General features: G+C 37.9%; 1 protein-coding gene across 4 annotated transcripts in view; it reads right to left on the bottom strand.

Annotated features, from left to right (window-relative positions):
* The window catches only part of RAPGEF5 (Rap guanine nucleotide exchange factor 5), a 232817-nt gene that overhangs the window by 144824 nt on the left and 66959 nt on the right, over positions 1-21034 (bottom strand). The window lies entirely within an intron of this gene.

Raw genomic sequence — 21034 nt, 5'->3', positions numbered from 1 at the left:
CCTTGGAGAGGCCCCCACACTGGCCCACATCATATGTAATTTATTTTTGTAAGTTTTTCTTAGGATTTTAGTGTAGGAAAAACATTCTTAGTCCTCACACTGGATGAATTTAGTCAATTTCATGTTAAAATCAACTTTTAAAAAACTTCAAAGAGAACAAACAAAAAATACTTGAATGCCTACTTGTGTCAAGTATTCTGCTAGAATTTTTAGGATCTGTGGTAAACAAAGCAGAGAAGGTTTTGTTCTCACACATACTTATTCCAGAAAGTTCAAAAGGTACAAAGAGTATAAAGAACAACATTAAAAAACACCCCCGGAGAAACCACTCTTCTCATTTTGGTGTGGTTTTCAGTCATTTGTTTTTTCTTCTACAAGACTGGAATCATCTTCAACACTATTCTGTAATCTATGCTTTTATTTAACCCTATTTAAAGTGCTCATTATATCATCAAATACATATTTTTAAAACATTGCTTTTAATGGCCATTTTATGAATTTTTCATACTTTAATGGATGGCTCGCTGTTGGGCATGTAGGCTACTTCTAATCAATTTGCTTTATAAATTACGCTGCAATAAACATCCCTATGCAGAAGTTTTACTATTCACCTTTGATTATTTCCTTAGAATGAACTATTATAAATGGTTGCGCTCTTTAAAGAACGTAATTTTTTACAAGGCTCTGTTATACCAGCCTCTTTGGGGGTCACCAACTGTTTCAGCCTCCTGGTACTTAGACCGTGTGGACTCTTCTCCCACTCTGTCACAGGGTGAGTTGTATGACCAACAGAATACGGCAGAAGTGACAAGGTGTGATTTCTAAAACTAGGTCATGAGAGACAGGGTGGTTTCTTTGTTCTCTCACACATGGATCACACACGGGCGGAAGCCAGTTGCTCTGTCCCATACTTGGGCACAGCCATGGAGAGGTCCACACAGCGAGGAGCCGAGGCCACTACCAGCAGCCAGGTGAGGGAGGCATCTTGGAAGAGGGTCCTGCAGTCCCAGGCAAGCCTTCAGATGCCTACAGTCCTACCTGACATTCTTACGCAGCCTCCTGAGGGATCCTAATGAGAGCCACCCAGCTAAGATGCTCCCGAATTCCTGACCTTAGAAACTATGTGAGACAGTAAATACGTGTTGTTATAAGTGGCTAACTTTTGGGGATAGTTAGGCTGAAGAGCCTCTTATAAGATGATTTTATTCTACTTTCATTACTGGTTAACCTTTACCTGAATTGGACCCTCTCCTCAGATTAGGCTCAAGAAATGCATGTATGTAAAGCCAAGAATCGCACTGTGATGTTGGTCAGTGTTTTTATCTACTGTGGATGTTCAACCACCACCTAGATGGTTGTAAGAAATTCATTGCCCTTGATCTGACAGAAACAATAATGAAACTTTGACACCTGAAGTACAGCATTATCTTGGCCATTCGTATTATAACTCTTTCCTACTATAAGAGTTATAACTCCATAACTCACTTTTCTGAAATATCTCAGGCTAGATGTAAGAATTCAAAATACTACATATTTCAGAATGGTACCCTTTCTTTGTCACACCCTCAGTGAAGTCTGAAGCAGCAAACTTGTAATCAGGTGCATTTATATTTCTGCAATTAAATGTATGATTATCCATACCAAATGAGATAAAGGAAGACTATAAACAGTTTCAGGTTTGTCATCAAGTAAGTTCAATTTAGGTTGGATTTTGCTACCAAGTAACTTATGAAAAACTTTTGCTTTTCAGAGTTTTAAAATTTTAGAACTGTAAAAAAAGGATTGTAAACCACTAATTTATGCTAAAATGTTCTCCCGCTCTTATTTTCTGTTTCCTCTCATCAAATAGCTATTCATTCACTACTTTTTTTGTATACTAAGAAATGTGTTTTCCTTAAATAGTTCGAATTGCTTATCTATCCCAGCAGCTCTCAAACCTGACTGCACATTAGAATCACTTGGGGAGCTTTAGAAAAACACTGATACTTGGGCTCCAATGAAATAAGAATCTCTAAGGGTTAGGTATTGTATTTGTTGCTGTTGTTGTTTTAAAGCTCCCTAAGTGATTCTAGATTGCAGCCAGGGCTGAGAGCCACTACTCTATCCAAGAAGATATCTTTGTTTTCCCTGAGACTCAATATTTCAATCTTATAATCATTTCAACTGATGATCAATCTTTGCTTTTCGTTTTGTTGTATAATTTAATTCACTTGTAAAGGAACATGGTCTTTACTATGTATGAATAAAATTATGCTATAATTCAATCAAATGGTAAGATTCAGTTACTACCTCTGTCATATGAGAGACTGGATCTACTCAAGTATAATGAAGGTTGCAAGGAAGATTTTAAAGAAACCTAAGCTTTGATTTAAAATATAGTTTTCTGTACTGGCACAAGGATAGACCTATGACCAATGGAACAGAATTTTGACAAGGATGCCATGTGCATTCAGTGGAGAAAGAACAGTCTCTTCAACAAATGGTGCTTGGAAAAATGGATTACTATTTTCAAAAGAATGAAGTTGGACCCTTATATAACATCACATACAAAAATTAACTCAAAATGGATTGAAAACCTAAACATAAGAGCGAAAATCATAAAACTCTTAGAAGACATGGGGGAAAATCTTTATGACCTGGGATTTGGCAATGGATTCTTAGATATGCCACCAAAATCATAAGTAAAAAAAAGTAATAAAATTGGACTGCATCAAAATTAAAACTTTTGTACATCAAAGGACATTATCAAGAAAGTACAAAGACAACCTAAGGAATGTGAGAAAAGAGTTGCAAATTATATATTGGATAAGAGATTGATATCCATAATATATAAAGAACACCTACAACTCAACAACACAAAGACAATCTAATTAAGAGATTGGCAGATGACTTGAAAAGACACTTCTCCAAAGAAGAGATGCAAATGGCCAAAAAGCACATGAAAGTTGTTTAACATCATTAGCCATTAAGGAAATGCAAATCAAAACCACAATGAGATACTACCTCCTACTCACTAGAAGAGCTATTAAAACAAAAACAGAAAACAAAAAAAAAAAAAAAAACAGAAAATAACAAGTGTGGACAAGATTGAGAGATGGGAACCCCAGTACATTGCTAGTGGTTCCAGTAAAAAGTTAAACTAGAGCTACCATATGACCTGGCAATTCCACTCCTTGGTAAATACCCCAAAGAACTGAAAACATGACCTCAGAGAGATACTTGTATGCCAATGTTCATAGCAGCATTATTCATAATAGCCAACAGGTGAATAACCCATGTGTGAATAAACAAAATGTGCTACATACACACAATGGAATATTACTTGGCCATAAAAAGGAATGAAGCTCTGATACATGTGACAACATGGATAAACCTTGTAGCAGTTTGATATTATTTATGAATTCCAAAAACAGAAAATTGATTATGTTTGTAAACTGGTCTGTTCCCTTGGGCATGTTACCCTGTGTATTAAATTCAGAGGTTTCACTTTTACTTTTTAAAATCAATATTAGGGCTTTGATTCAACCATGTCATTAAGGTATGCAGGGTTGAGTCCCTGTCCCCTTGGTGGGGCTAAAACAGACTCTCACATGCAAGTAAAATACACAGAGAAGCAGATAGGTGAGGAAAGAAAGGCTCCATTAGATACATCAGAGACCTGGGAAGAGAGATGAGCTTGATAGTTTACAGCTGACTTCGTGAAGAGACCAGAGCAGCTGATCCCGGAAAGAAATAAGCCCCTGGGAGAAAGAAGACCTTATGTCAGCCTACAGCTGAGAAGAAGAAGCTGGGCCACAGAACCTTAAGCAGAAGAAGGAAGGCTGAACCCTAGCAGACATTGCCCGCCATCTTGCTTCAACACGTGGCAACAAAGTTTGGGTGAGAAAGTACTTCTTATGGTACCCTGAGTTGGACTCTTTAGGGCCTTGTACCTATAAGCTTCTATGCCAAATAAATACCCTTTATAAAAGCCAACAGAGTTCTGGCACTTTGCATCAGCACCCCTTTGGCTAACTCAAACCATAAAAACATTATTCTGCATGAAATAAGTCAAAAATAGACAAATATTGCATGATTCCACTTATATGAAATATCTCAAATAAGCAAATTCATAGCGATAGAAAGTATATTAGTGGTACCAGGGGCTGGAGGAGGAGGGAATGGAGAATTATTGTTTAATGAATATAGAGTTTCTGTTTTGGGTGATGAAAAAGTTTGGTAATGGATAGTGTTGATGGTAGCACAACATTGTAGATGTAATTAATGTCATTGAATTGTACACTTAAAAATGGTTGAAATGGCAGATTTCATGTTTTATATGTCACCACAATAAAATTTATATTTACACATATATATAGTTTATGCAATATAAAAAAGCTATATAATTCAAAACACATCTGCAGCTTAGGGTGTATTTGCCCTTATAAATATCTAAATAGAAGATAATTACAGCACTGATAAGGTATAGTCCCAATTTCCCCCTCTTTGCTTGTTACTTATCAGAAAGGAGAATCAGAAACATGTTAAAATGTTTTGGCTTTCGATCTCCAATAGTCAACACGGCTGTTCCACAAAATGGCCCTGAAATTCAACAAGAATTAAAGCCAGCCTTATTTCCAGACTTCCTTTTTCTCTGGCACTTTAATAGTGCCCTCAGCCTCAAAGTCTGAACGCTTACAAAGCTGTTGTGTATCAGAGCCAAAACTCAACGGTAACAGCAAGTGTTAAATGCAAACTCTGAGTACCAGGGAGCATTTTCATGTGACAATCTAATGAGAAGACCTGAGCACACTTCCTGGAAGAAGAGGCCCTTGAAAAACGAAGTGCAAAGCTGAATAAAATGTCAAAAAAGCCATATTGAGAGGACAGAACAATATTGGCAAAGGTCTTAGCTAACCAAAGGGTTGTCTTTACAAACTAATTTTAAATAGAATTACCAATTCACAAATTTCAAGGTTATTTTAGTGAATATTTTAATCTTAGGAATATTTTTCTTTTGATAGCATATAGAAATGTTTTAAATACATAGAACCCATTTTCTCAACTTCCTAAATATGAGAAACGTAATCTGATAAGCTCTCTCCTGTTTTACTCCCATACTGACTTTTTAAACAACCATACAAACTTAAGCTAGTAAAGATTTAAAAGAGTCTTGAAAAAAAATATGCCTCTTAAAGTAACCAATTTTCTTTTATACAAGACACAAACTCAGTAATGATGGTTGCTTAACTTTTCTCCTGTGAAGGAAACTGGGTTGAGTGACAATTTTCTTTGTTCCTCAGAGACCCCTTTTCCTACTTCCAAGTTCACTGCATTCGAAGAGCAAATATCGCCACAAGTCTGACACACTGAGAATCCTGCAATTACCTGTTAATTTCAACCAATAATTAGCAAATTAGGGAAGTTATATAATTGTCTAGACACTACTGCTCTCCTCAGTTAATTTTACAAATAGTTGTTTTCCCAATAATTGCTGTCACCACATCAAAGAGAAGTTTGTTAGGCATGCTGGAATGATAAAATAAGCTTATACTTACTCAACTGTTCCAAAACTGTTCCAAGTCTATTACGGATATTTTAAAAACTCTTAGGCATACTTTTTGTTGAATGTACTCAGATATCTATTAATATTAATTTTAACTCAGATAAAATAGCTGGCCATTCAATGAGTAATATACATAGAAACGGCATGAAACTAATAAAACGGACTGGAATAAAGTCCTAGACTTAGGTTTTTAAGTCTGTTCTTGGAAGCGGACTTGGCCCAATGGATAGGGCATCCGCCTACCACATGGGAGGTCCAAGGTTCAAACCCCAGACCTTCTTGGCCCGTGTGGAGCTGGCCCATACGCAGTGCTGATGCATGCAAGGAGTGCCGTGCCATGCAGGGGTGTCCCCCATGTAGGGGAGCCCCAAGTGCAAGAAGTGTGCCCCATAAGGAGAGTCGCCCAGCACAAAAGTGCAGCTTGCCCAGGAATGGCGCCGCACACACAGACAGATGACACAACAAGACGATGCAACAAAAAGAAACAGAGATTCCCAGTGCCGCTGATAAGGACAGAAGCAGTCACAGAAGAACACACAGCGAATGGACACAGAGAGCAGACAACTGGGGGAGGGGGAGATGGGGAGAGAAATAAATAAAAAATAAATCTTTAAAAAAAAGTCTGTTCTTTAAGTCTATTACATCTACAACTTCACATGAAAAAATATGATAGTTTCAGTTGATCACAAAGCATAGTATGAGTTAACAAAGTTTATGGGATTACTTAAAATGGTTGATGATGTTTTCAGGATTATTACTAGAAAAATGACATTCAGGTAACCAAAAGAAAAAAAAAAGGACTCTAGAAAGATAAGTCTGTATTCTCTTCAGTTTGGGAAACGATTTGTTTAGGTTCAGGAAGTGTAGACAGTGTCCATAGGAGGACAAATAGTAGATAGTCACGCCTCCTGTAGCTAAAGCAGTGGACTCAGCAGTCCTCATTTATCTTGCCTTCCCTTCGACTCTCTTACTCATTCCCTCCTTCTAACCACTAGGAGTCCGTGACTCCACATTCTCCAGGCTTCTCTTCTTCCTCTCTGGCTATTACTTCAAGTCTCCCCACTTCCTCCACCAGTTTTTAAATTTTATGTTCTCTAATGATCCATCTTCATTCCTCTTGACTTTTCCCCTTTTCATCCATCCTACTGCACTGATTGCATTTGGCTTCAATTACATCTGCTCCTCCAATCCAAACCTTTTGGGCCCTAGAGTCTCATATCCACCCACCTCCTGGACATCTGTACTGAATGTCCCACTAATAGTTCAAAATCAGCATGTCCTGAGGTGAAGTCACTTTCTTATCCCTTCTTTCCACCGCACAGATGTGCTCCACATCCCATATGCACATTCAATGAATAATACCACTGTGCCTCCAGAGTCCCAAGGCCGGAAGTGGGGTATCCCTGATTTAGTTCTGTTCACCATCTTTTCCAACGGGGACTGCTATGAAGGTCTCCTAACTTATCTTCCTTCACATCACATGACTCTTGGCCCTGCAGTCAAACTGATCATCCTGAAATATGAATTTTATTTTATTACATGTCTTCCTGAAAAACTGTTCAGACTTACTCATGATACCACCACAGCATCCAATGTCTAACATGGCATCAATTATATTCTTCTGGTTTGGCCGTTAGTATCAACTCTATCTCCAACCCTCCTCTCAAAATCCATGCGCTAGCCTTAATGAAATACAGCACTTGCAAGTTTTCTGCCTGTCCCACACTCTCCCTTCCCTCTAGGTCTGTCTGCATACTCACTCTGTCTGGAAGGCCTCTCCACTGCCCCATTTTGTGTGGCTATCATTTGTTGTCCTTCAGGTCCCAACTGAGTTACCATCTTCTCCTTAGTACCACCTCCCTCCTCAACTGAGTGGAACCCCTACTGTTTATACTCCTCTGGCATTCTACTCTTACCTCAGTTATAGCACTTATCACATTCTAATGAAATTACCTCTTTAGCCGTGGGTCTCCAATGCGAAATTATCAGCTGCTGAAATGGACTCCCTTATTCATCATTTTGACCCCAAGTCCTGCTACCATTGCTGGTACTCACCTTTGTGATCAATAAGATGAGTAAAGTGCTTGTAGTTGCTATTGAGAACAGAGGACTTAGGGGGAACCTGATCACATAGTCATTAACTTCAGATATTTGAAAGTTTGAGGGTAAAATTCAGACTGAAGGGGAAAGTTACATGAAGGTATGCTTGTCTCAACCTAAGAACTTTCAAATAGCTGCTCAGAGCAGAAACGTCTACCACGTGCAGTTCAGTAAAGGTAACACTGAAAGCACCCTGACCAAGGAACTGTTCTAAATAATTGTTTTATGAATGCCACCTTTCCAAACCTATCAAAAGAGAACAAGCGTAAGCCTCCAGGGTGTGCAATCTCCTCCAGCTGTGGCTGAGCAGTCAGTGACTGGCCATCTAGTGCACCCCACAGAGACAGAGGTGAGGCGAATCTTAACAGAGATTTTTAAAGATTGTGAGAGGTCATTTATCGTTGTGGAAATCTCATAAATTTCAGGACCAAAGGGCAGGAGAAGCTTCAGATATGACTGAAAGCAATTTGAAAAGAGAGCGCTAATGACACTGATCTCTTCCAAAGAGCAGGCATCTCCATTCCTTCAGCTTTCAAAGCTGCTCTTACAACTCCTGATCAGAGAGTTCCTCACATCCCCTAACTGCTGATCAACATGAATTCCCTAAAAAAAATAAACATTTCATACACATGAAATCATGTTTATATTGCACATTCTGATTTTTGCTGTGATTAAGACACTTTTTTTTTTAAGATTTATTTTATTTATTTCTCTCCCCTTCATCCCCTTTCCCCTGCCAATGTCTGCTCTCTGTGTCCATTTGCTGTGTGTTCTTCTGTGTCTGCTTGCATTCTTGTCAGCAGCATTGTGAATCTGTGTCTCTTTTTGTTGCATCATCTTTTTGCATCAGCTCTCCATGTATGCATTGCCACTCCTGGACAGGCTGCACTTTTTTTGTGTGGAGCAGCTCTCCTTGCATAGCACACTCCTTGCACATGGGGCACCCCTATGTGGGGGGCACTCCTGTGTGGCACAGCACTGCATATGGGCCAGCTCACCACACGGGCCAGGAGGCCCTGGACATCGAACCCTGGACATCGAACCCTGGACTTCCTATATGGTAAGTGGATGTTCTATCAGTTGAGCAACATCCGCTTCCCAAGATACTTATTGTATTTACATCATTACATTTAAAATTTTTGCATCAAGTTATTTTATCCATTTTCTGGTAAGCCCGAAATATCTTGATTTGCAACATTATAAATTGTTCTTCAATGGCTTTGCATGATAGTTAAATTAATAAAATATGTCTTCAAAGACAAAATACACTTTGCAAACTCAGGAACTACTGTGCTATTTATCCAATGTTACATATTCTGCACATAGTAAAATATTCTTGCTCAATCACTGTGCTTATGATAAAACAGAAGATAGAATAAAAGAAAGGGCATATCTTACCATTAATTGCTTTAATGCTTCATCTGTTTAAGCCCTCTCTTCCTACCTACATTATAAACTCATTGGCAACCCACCTTCCATTGCAATTAGCATAAAAAGAGACAAGTGTTTCATTGAGAAGTTGTGACCAGAGCTCAGTGTGCTTGTATATTCAGTTTACTTTAAAAATAAACTTAGATTTCCATGGAACTCAAGCATTTATATGTATATGAAGGACAAACTTCAGTTTCAGAAATTCCCTTTGAAATTTCAAAGATGTCAATCAACTTAACCAGCTGTGGCCTGGCAAGTTTTGACATTTAAGAGATTACTGCTCTATTATCAATTAAGGGATTTGGGCATATATTCGACAAGGAGAGATAAACAGAAGAGAAAAGGGAGAAAGGATAAGACTAAGAGAAAATAACCAATAAAATGGCTTTTGTACCGACCTGTGTCTACCCCTAATATAAAACTCAGAATATACATATAAATGGCATGTTAAATGAGCTGGATCTGTAACAGAAAAGCGGAAAATACTCTTTCTCACCACTGTTCCCTTGAACAAGCTCTGACTGGTCCATAGCTTTTCTCCTCTTTCTCAGCTCAGTCTCAGTTTTCATGTAGATATGTAAAAGTCCAGTTAGGTCTAGTATCAGAGTTTCACTCTCTCATCCAGTTCAAAGCATCTGCTTGCCCCTAACCCAAGCCTGGGGAAAGGATTGGCATTTCCTTCTTCAACATTTCCTCTTGATTTTCTACTTTCCTTTCTCCAGCCCTGCCTCCCACCTGTGGTGGGGAGACACAATGAGATTCAATTGAGCCGTGAGATGAGTCTCATGAAACCAAGCAGCCTGCTTCTCTCCACTCTAATCCATCCAACACAAATGTCAAAGCTTCTTACAGCACATTCCAATCCTCTCAGTGGTCTTTGGTGGTTATTTCCATCTACCAAATCAAATAGGCTCTTGACAATTCACTCTGCTGGATTCTTTATTACTGTCATTTATGCATCTCACAAATGGAAATAATGACCAACCCTCAAATATATCCAGTCTCCTGGCTTTTGTGCTCATGCTGTCCTTTCCGCTTACCATGCTACACCCTATTTACGTCCTCTAATCCTGATATCTGAAACCTCACATAAGGCTCCTTCCTCCATGGAAAGTTTCAGTCTCCCTTAACACAACACAATGGCTTTCTCCTTTGATCTCTATAGCACTCTGTGCTCACACCATAAAACATACCTTATTCTACCTTTTCGCATAGTTATTTGTTTATTGTCTTCTCTCCACCTGTAGATAGTAAGCTCCCTGAAGACATGAACCAAGCCATAGTTTTTTCTTTCCTCGGAGCTCATAAAATGGAACCAGGACATCCAAGAACCAATCTGAATAAATTTCTTAACTGCTAAACCATGCTGTCAGGTTTACAAGTATTTAGTGATTTCTAATAAGTTAAAAGAATTAAATTGCTATTTAATATACTGTTGTGGGAAACAGGCTTACCTGTTTGTTATTGTAAATGTTACACCTGTTAAATGTAGCAGTTGTTAGATGTTGCAATTGTTCCCTGTTATTGTCAATGATGTTGCAGTTCAGATAGCAAACAGCTGCTTGGTCGTTTCCCAATAAATGGCATGGGAAAACTAGGGCTGAGGCTCTCAGTTCCAGAAGCTATGAGTCCCCTGATCCCAGGTTTGTCTCCCCTCTTGTGCCTCTACCTTTATTTCTGCATTGCCTTCCCTTCGAGCCAACCTATTGTGTGCTGAATGCAGCAATATACTTTGTAGGCCTCCTTTCATAAAATCCTTAAAAGAGAATTCCATGATGAAATCCCAAACCCAAACTTCTAAGACACATTCAGTGAATATTACGTGCTGTAATAGACAATAATATTGAAAACAATTTCTTTTAGGCATACATAGTTACTTTTTATAATTAATGTAGACTCAAATTAATACTTCCTGTCTCAAATGCTTTATTTCTCCAACATGAATGATAACACAGTCTGCGATGGGAGACTGAAATGTGACAGTGAATGGAAAGCATTAGCAAAGTACTGTACAAGGTCAGCACTCAATACATATTAGCTAGTCTTTGTCTCTTCCCATTTCTCACTTGTTCTTCCTATATCAACAGCAGGCTAATATATTAACATTTGTCAGCAAGTTTCTTCAGATTTCCCCACATAGAAGTCCACTTCTTTCTTGTTTATATTATCAAAAGATTGAACATAATCTCAAGGTCCAAAAATAGGGGACAATGTAGATCCATGGAATGGGATACTATGGAAACACTCAAAATATCATAGGAGCATTTTTGTTTGGAATTAAGGATGACGACAGTATTAATTTTAAGAACGTGTGCATGTGTGTGTGTACATGCATATTATGGTATCTGATCTATTCCTGGGATGAAAATAATTTTGGTATTCAATAGACATAGAAAATATAAGCATTTTTAAATTACAAATTACAGAAATATACCATTCTGTATAGCTGTTTGGGTATTGATAGTCATGGTTTTGTCACGTATTACTGTGAGATCCTATCTGAGGGAAGCTGAAGGAGCTTACACCAGTTCTCCAAAGGTTCTTAGAGACCTACAATCAACAGCCCCAAACCCTTTGAACACTCTAGTAGGATAAGGGTTTCTATAACGCTACTAAGGGAGGTACTAACAAGCCCCATGGCTCCTTATAAACAACAGGAACAAGTAATACTATACCAGAAATGTGCAATCATTCTACTTTTTTAATGTTTCAGGAAACCAGGTCTTCTCAGGGCTCACATGAGAATTTCTCCCAAAACTCCATCTAAGTGGTTCTTTCCCAAATTACATAGCAGATCTCAAGCCACTGGAAGGGTTGTAGCCAGCCACAAGATTCCATGTGTGAACGCTATGCTCCCTACTGACAAGAAGTCAAAGGTAACAAGATCTCTGTCATCCTGGTCAGCTAGACAGTGGGCTAATGATTTCCTGGGGGAGTAACTTACTTTCATCCTCTGAATAGACATACCCTGTCAAGTCCCTGATAGACTGAGGGAAAGGAGATGAACTATCGCTGTTTCTCCATTTCCCGGAAAGGAAGAGGCAGATAGCCTAGAAAGAAGAGTGGAGGGAAACCAGTGTTTTTGAGTTTTTCAAAGCATATTTCTAATTATGGTAGAAATCATCACTTGGCTGGGCTCACCATGAACTCAATGTGATGGATTCTCCTCATGCTTACTAAGTAAAAATCACCTAAGTGATAAGATTTCTCCTGGACCTTGCTTAACTGGGCATCCAACCTCAAATACATTTCTAAAATTCTGTGTTTTAAAGACTCAGCAAAACCCAAATTGTTGTGGGAAACTGGCTTACCTGTTTCGTATTGTAAATGTCACACCTGTTCTATTGTAGATGTTGCAGTTGTTCCTCGTTATTGTAAATGATGTTGCAGTTCAGATGGCAAACAGCTGCTTGGTAGTTTCCCAATAAATGCAATGTGAGTCCCCTGGTCCCAGGTTTGTCTCCCCTCTTGTGTCTCTACCTTTATTTCTGCGTTGCCTTCCCTTTGATCCAACCTATTGTGAGCTGAATGCAGCACCAAATCTCATGCTATTTCTGCTTCCTGAACTGATACAATCTGAAGTTTCTAATTTAAAAAAGCTGTCAGTTACCTTCAGATACTACCTGTTCAAAAAGAGAATTTCTCCAATGAGTCATATTTAAAGTTACAAAATTAATAAAGAAGGACAAATTAGAGGAATCCTAGTCACTTCATATTCTTCCTGGACTAAGGAAAGGTGTAAATAGAGTCCTGTGAAACAAACACCCTAAAAATTGCTTAAAGTTTCAGGTTGAAGATTAAGCATGGCAAAGAAGGAAAGGAGTTTAAAATGAGAAAAAGCAAAATATGAGAAAAGGTAATTTTAAAGAATAGAGATAGCTGAGAAGAGAGAGACATTGAAAATTTTGGGGTTTCAGAATTCCATGGTGTCATGCTGTTAGAAACACAGGACAGACTGGTAGTTCAGTAAAACTCAGTTTCTTGAAGCTGTTTAACAAATATTTCCCAAGAGAATGCCATCTAAGGAAAAGAAGGCATGGGAGAAAAATGAGACAGGGGTCCAAGTTAAGTGTAGGCCTTCGTTATTGAGAATAAAATGGGATCAGTTTTACCTGTAAAATAGGATACAAACTGGATGGAAAAGAAAAAGATGTTTACTAAAAACAATACTAGAAAGCATGACAGAACAAGTTCACAGGCAATGTGAAAATGCAGGGAGTTATGTCACAATCTCTGGGCATGAGGCAGGGAAAAACATTTCTGTGAGGTTGACATTGTACAGCAGTTATTTATAACCTCTTTTTCTCTAGAGAGATGCAACAAGAAATTCCACAGCAGGTTTCTCATTCTCTAACACTTTCACCAAAAATTCTATCCCAGTATGTCTGTTTGCTTCTTGGAACTTCTTGGAGCTTCATCTGCTTCCAGGTCTCCTAGAACTTACGGCAACTGCCAACATTTTTAACATGGGCTTAATTGACATGTAAGATTTTAGCTCAGCGTTATTTCTCAATGAAGTGGTAACTTATGCCTTGAAGACCCTATGAGATGGAATTTAGAAACAACTACAAGCATCAAAAGCAAATATTTTAAGTTAAAGCTGGATGAACTGAAGAAAATAAGCAAGGCGATGGAGCAGAACCATATGAAGGAAGAAACAGAAATTGATCAAAATGATAAACTCATGGAGCAGGTGTAGCACCTGCTTCTCAGGTATGAGGACCCAGGTTAAATCCCCAGTACCTCCTGAAAAAAAAAAAGATAAACCGAATCAGCTCTGAGAAGGAATGTGAGAGAGTATATGAATTCCTAGTTAAATGGCCCCAGAATATTATATTTTGTTCTCAGGTACACTGGTCATTGGTCCTAAATTCCGAACATCTGATTTTTAATTTTAATTACTCTCTCATGATACCTTCTCCCAACCCCTCTTCCCACCCGACTCTGTCCTGCCCTGTTAATGGTTTATGCTCTTCTGATGCTTAAAGAATTGTTCATTCACCATCCAAGTGAGGGCTGACATCATTGGACCAAAGAGAACAGATGACCCTACCACACAACCCCTGTCCTTTTATAAGTGCCCCTAATGTAACCATCCAATGAAACAGGTACCTAATATACAAAATTCACAACTAAGCCTATCATATCACTTCAGAGGTTTGATGATTAGACTAGGGAAATTAAAGTCACAAACTTACTCAAGCTCAGATAAGATGTGGTATTTTCTTATCTCTATGATTTCCATCATGAAAATTTAATCTAAGGAAATATAAATAGCTAATAGGTTTCTTTCTGATAGTGACTTTAGTAAGCATGAGAAAAAATTCTAGAATCAGTTTTATCTCCTTTTTAAAGATGTTCAAGTTTCCATATCCAGACTTTGGACACTTCCCAAGTACTTGTTTACAATGCTCAAAGTTCAGCTTATTTCCTAACTTTACATCCTTAAGAACTATAGAATTGAAAGTATTATTTATTTTACTGTAAACTTTTTCCTATCTTTAGTTTTGAGCAAGCAGACCTTAGATTGTAATTCATATATATAAAGACTATGTTAGCAATTCTGAATATTCTTTTGTCATGAACCCTGGCAGGATTCATGCTTAAAAATAAAAAATAATGCTGAGAATTTCAATCACAGGAAATGATAGGTTGTGTCATTCAAAGGCCTTTCTTAGCCTATGAGCTTTATTTTGTAGTACCAACAAAGACGTATAGTAAATAAAGAAAAAAGTTTTCAAGTTAAAATTCACAGGACCAGAAGAGACTGGAAAGGAAGTTAAGGTGCTAAGGCAGAAGCCATAAGGCTGTATACAATAGGGAAAGTCAAATTGTTTCCAGATAATGATCCCAAGAGTGTTTTTGAAGGCTTTCTAGGATGGACTGTTATAGGCTACATCCTTTTTCTTTAAGCTGAGAACTTCTTACAGAGTCATATTATTTAGAGTTTTGTATGTCAGGCACTCGAGAGAGTGGCTCTTCCCTGAAAATCACTAAATAAAAACATGGCTGGAACATTTTAATCACTCAAGTTTGTATAAATTTAATGACTGTAAAGCTGACTTAATTACACAAACATTTTTTATTTCCACATATACACTGTCTTCTCTTGTTTTTTTAATATGCAAACTCACTCATATTTTCTTTTAGGATAGACTTCTCGGGATTTTTGTTGTTATTGTTTAAAGCAACACCTTTCCCTGATGAACCTAAGAAGGGTCTAGGAATAAACTATTGGGGCTAAGAAATGAGGAAATGGCGAGCAGATGTAGCTCAAGTGGTTGAGCACCTGCTTCCCAGGTATAAGGACCTGGGTTCAATCTCCAGTACCTCCAAAAAACAACCAAACAAACCAGCAAACAAAAAAACCAATGCTCATTGGGGAGCAGATGTAGCTCCATGGTTGAGTGCCTGCTTCCAACGTACGAGGTCCTGGATTCAATCCCCAGTACCTCAAATAAAAAGAAATGAATTATTTTTTTGGGCACAGTAAACTGCATTGCTGGAAACTAAAGCCTTATTTGCAGTAACCCCAGAATATGCAAACCCTTGAAGAATATATTAGCAATTCTGAATTCCACATGCCACTTTTGATTTTCTATATCCTGTTTAGGGGCCTTGTATATGAGAACTGTCTGCATGGTGCTAACACCTAGATAACAAAGTTTCTACACCACTGCCAGCTAGAACAACTACATTGTGAAGAGGTAAATAAGCACAACAGTCCTTAATAATGCTTGTAGAATGAACAATGGAATTTTTGAACTTGAAGGGACCTTAGTGACTGGTTCAACATCCTCAATTTGGCCTTGGTCACACTATTGAAAGAAATAAGAGTCAAGGTCCTCAACTTCAGTACAGGGATATTTCCACTATTCTGGGTTGATTAGGTATCAACTGAAGAGACAGAAATTTCTCTTCTGACCTTTGTCTGCATCCTTGACCACCACTCCAATATCTCCACTCAATTTATTCATTCTTTTAGCTTGGGGGGATAGTTCCAGGGAGATCACTTCAACCAAACCTAGAGTAAGCACTTGGCCGTCCATCCCCCCATTGCTGAGGTCCTCCTAGCTTTGGCTTATCATGACCTAAACCATTCAGCTGTTTTCACTTCCTCTGACTCGTCTCTGACCTCCCTATAGCATGCTTCCATTGAGTGTTTCTCACAACTCCATCTTTCAAGCTGTTCTTCGATCTACAATCTCTCTGTGATTGATTCTCTTCGCTTTAGCGCTGACCTCTCAGCTCCAGACTTATGTCTACAGATGTTTCCTGAATATTTCTAGTTGGTCTTATCCCTTCAAACTCAGTATGTCCTCTCCTAACCCCTAAAATAATTTCTTGTTCCAAATATTCCATTCAATTTCCTAACAGCATCATCACATTCATGCAAGTTCAGAACTTTAATCACGTGACTCATCCTTTACAAGTCCTACTGATTTTTTTTTAAATTTCTTTGTGCTCCTTTTTGAACCCATCTCTCTTTTGGTTCTCACAAAAACCACCATAATCTATGTTTTCATCAGTTTCCCAACCAGTCTTCCTACCTCAAACTCAACTCTTAAACATCTACTTCATGTTACACTGTGATTCAAAAAATCTTCCCATTTTGTTAACAAGGAAGGACCTTCTCTAACCAGATGAGTATAATCACTATTTTTCCAATGTGCTTTTCTCATTCCTGCACCAGCCCATGATAAGCCCCATAGCAAGAATACACATCCTCCCCATCTTCACTTATTCAAATCCTGACTACCTCAGTGGTGGTTCAAATTCAGACTCCTCAATGAAGCTTTCTGTTACTGCTCTTGATTTGCTATCTACACAACTGGTGGTGATCAAATTCTTATTGCTTTATATTAACTTTCTAAATGTACCTGACTTGTCTTCCTGGTATAGATGTGGGAACTAAATCTTAACTTCTGAAACTATCCCAATAACTATATTATATTATGAAAAATGAACATATTCATTAAGAGAACATGATTAGGAGACAGAAAATTCTGAGCTCAGATCCTGGCTTTTGTTTGCTTCCTGCTTTGTGACCTTGGAAAAGTTACTTAACCTCTATAAGCTTTCATATCTGTAAAAGATTTGTAAAAGCTTTCAAATCTGCTTCTTTGGGCTATTGTGATGTTTACCAGAAAGAGTAGGATGTATTTGTACACACAGAGTACTTAACATAGTATCTGGTTCATAGTGAGTGCTCTTTCAACAGATGGTTCCTATGATTATCCATACAATAGTCACTTCTCATTGGTCAATATTTAAAACTGTAAGAGTCATATTAAATTTTTTTTTCATAACATGCTGTAAAGATTCCATTTCACACAAAGTTTTATACCACTGATCTCCATATTTAGCAAAAAAAAAATTATAAACCACTTCCAGAGGAGTAGGAAAGGCATCTTTCCACTTTCAAGCCATGCCCAGAAACTGAGAACTGGTTTACAAAACCTGGTGCAAAACCAATTTCTACCTACATAACTAAATCCAACATGATTTTCAGCAACTACCAGTCTAATAATACAGTTAAAGTATAGCTAAAGAATCTTTTGAAAGGCTGAAAATGTTTCTAAAACAGCAAAATAACAGATATAGGTTTTGTGACACAGGGTTGTTAGAGCCTATAAAAAACTGGACCTCAAAAATTAGAGACAGCAGTCAGCTTTTTTCTTTGAAGAACAACATGGGTTTTCTTTCAACCAACGAGGCAATTAACAAGTCTGTTTAGTGGCTTAAAAAGCACAAAGAAAATATTTCAATATAGTTGTGATGGTTAATTTGATTTGCCAACTTGGCTAGGCTATAGAGTCCACTTGCTTAGTCAAACACTAGCTTAGATACTGCTGTGAAGGTACTTTGTAGATGTCACAAACATCTATAATCAATTGAATTTAAGTATAGGAGATTACCCTTAATAATGTGGGTGAGCCTCATCCAATCAGTTGAAGGTCTTAAGAGCAAAAAATGGAGACTTCCTAGGAAAGAAGAAATTCTGCCTCAAGACTACTACATCATCTCATGTGTGAGTTTTCAGCCTGCTGGTCTTCCCTATGGATTTTGGACTTGTGAGCCCCCACAACTGTGTGAGCCAGTTCCTTAAAATAAATCTCTCTCTGGGTGCATACATATATTTATTTATATATACACACACACATACACATCCTGTTGGTTCAGATTCTCTAGAGAACCCTGACTGATATGATAGTACATTAAAAACTACGTCTTGCAATGAAAAATTCCAAAAAGAAATCAAGGGAACAATAACATTTATAATAGCAACTAAAAGAATAAAATATCTAGGGACACATTTAACTAAGGATGTAAAATACTTGTACATGGAAATCTATAAACCATTGCTGAGAGAAATTAAAGAAGACCTAAATAAATGTAAAGATAGCCCATGTTCATGGATTAGAAGATTTAACAACATTAAGATATCAATCCAACCTAAAGCTATTTACCATTCAATGCAATCCCAATAAAAATTCTAACTGCCTTCTTTTCAAAAATGAAAAAATCATAAAATTCATATGGAGATATGGGAGGGACCCCAAATAGCCAAAAACATCTTGAAAAAAGAAGAACAAAGTTGGAAAGCCTCACATTTCCAAATTTCAAAACTTATTACAATGCTTGAATAATCAAAGCAATGTAGAACTGGCACAGGACAAACATACAGACTAATGGAATAGAATTGAAGGCTCAAAATTAAACCCATTCTTCTTTGGCCAATTGATTTCAACAAGAGTGCCATGTCCACTCAATGGGGAAAGAATAGTCTCTATATCAAAATGGTGGAAAACTGGATATCCACAGGCAAAAGACTGAAGTTTGATCTCTATCTCTCATCATATCCAGAAACCAACTCAAAATGGATCAATGACACATATGGCAGTTTGAGATTATTTTATGAATCCCAAAAAGAAAAAGATTCTGTTTGTACACTAATCTATTCTTCTGGGTGTGCTATCCTTTGATTGCATTAAATTCAGTTAAGGAGCCTTTGATTAGATTACCTAGGGCTTTTGATCCAACTCCTTCAGTGGGCCTGACTCAGGTTGAGTCCCCGCCCTTAGCTGGGTTTGATATAAATGGACACTCACACAGACAGACACATAGGAAGAGAGAGCTCTGTCATATTTTTATCCTTCCATGTAACAGAAAGGAGAAGGTTCTGGGGAGCTGAGGCCTTGGGGAGAGACGAACCATTTTGCCTGATAGCTTACAGCTGAAATCAGGAAGAGAGCAGAATGACCAAGACTGATATAGAAGGCCTGGGAAGAAACAAGCCCTATGCCAGGAAAGAGAAGACTACAGAATCACTTAAGTATGAAACCTCAAAAGGCTGGGCCCAAGGAGCTCAAGAGGAAAGAGTGAGCCTGGAGGAGAAGGCTGAAACCTGGCCAAAGATTGGCAGCCATCTTGCTTTGCCACATGGCAGCTGACTTCTGTGAGCTGGACTTTTAATGGCCTTGTAACTGTGAGCTTTTGCCCCAAGTATAAATACCCTTTATAAAAGTCAAACAATTTCTGGTACTTTGCATTGGCAGCCTTTTGGCAGACTAGTGCAACATGAATATAATAACTAAAACCATAAAACCATTAGAAGAAAATAAAGGGAAATAGCTTCAGGGCCTAGTTTTAGGGAATGGATTCTTAGACTTTTCACTGAAAGCATGAACAATGGAAGAAAAAATAAACTGGATGCCATCAAAGTAAAAAACTCTGGGCTATCAAAGGATTGTACCAAGAAAATGAAAATACCACCAATAGGATAGGAGAAAATATTTGGAAACCATATGTCTGTAAGGGTTTAAGATCCATAATATATATATATATATTAAAAATCCATAATATATAAAGAACTCCTACAATTCAACAACCCAATTAAACAACAAGCAAAGGACTTGAAAAGACATTTCTCCACAGAACATAATACAAATGATCAATAAGCACATGAAAAGATACTCAACATCACTAGCTACTAGGGAGATGCAAACAAAGCCACAATGAGATACTACTTCATATGCACAAGAATGGCTAATGTTGGAGATTGAGTCATAGACCACACAAAAAGCAGGCTCAAGTCTTAAACCACATTTGTGTGGGTGAGAACCCATTTGGAAACAGTATCTTTGGATATGCCAAGGTGAGTCAGGGTATAGTGTGAACCCCCTTGTGAACAGTATCCTCAAGGATCCTATTTAGTTAAAGTAAAATTAAAAACAGGGTAAGCCTTAATCCAAATGATTGGAATCCTTACAAACAAAGGAAATTCAGATCCAGTCAGTCAGTAAATGCCAGAAGTCAGTATAATGCTTGTTTGATCGAATGCAAGGTAAGCCAGAAGTTAACAGAAGCCAGACGTAAACAGAAATCAGAGGAACAGACACAAGCAGAAAGTGGTCACCATGTGACAGAAGACTGCCAGAACATGACAGATTTGGAGAAAGCAAGCTCTGACAAGACTTGATTTTGGACTTGTAGCCTCCAAATTCACAAGACAATAAATCCCTGTCATTCAACCCAACTCATTGTGTGATATTTGTCATAGCATTCCTGACAGACTAAGAGAGCTAATATGGAAAATAACAAATGTTGGTGGGGATGCAGAGAAACAGAAACCCTCATATGTTGGTGATGGGAATATAAAATGGTGCAACCACTGTAGAAAACAGTTTTGAGATTCCTCAAAAATGTTAAACTTAGAATTACCATATGACCTGGCAGTCCCACTTCTAGGCATATGCACAAAAGAACTGGGAGGAGAAACTCTAAAAGATATTTGTATACCATAGCAACATTATTCACAATTTCAAAAGATAGAAGCAACCCAAGAGTTTATCAACAGATAGATAAAAAATGTGTATGTACATACAATGGAGTATTATTCAGCAATAAAAAGGAATGCGTTCTGATGCATGATATAACATTGATGAACCTTGATGA

This window comes from Dasypus novemcinctus, chromosome 5, assembly GCF_030445035.2.
Source record: "Dasypus novemcinctus isolate mDasNov1 chromosome 5, mDasNov1.1.hap2, whole genome shotgun sequence".
NCBI classification, from domain to species: domain Eukaryota; kingdom Metazoa; phylum Chordata; class Mammalia; order Cingulata; family Dasypodidae; genus Dasypus; species Dasypus novemcinctus.
Note: the sequence above shows the minus strand (reverse complement) of the source record. Positions and strands in the feature narration are given on the sequence as shown.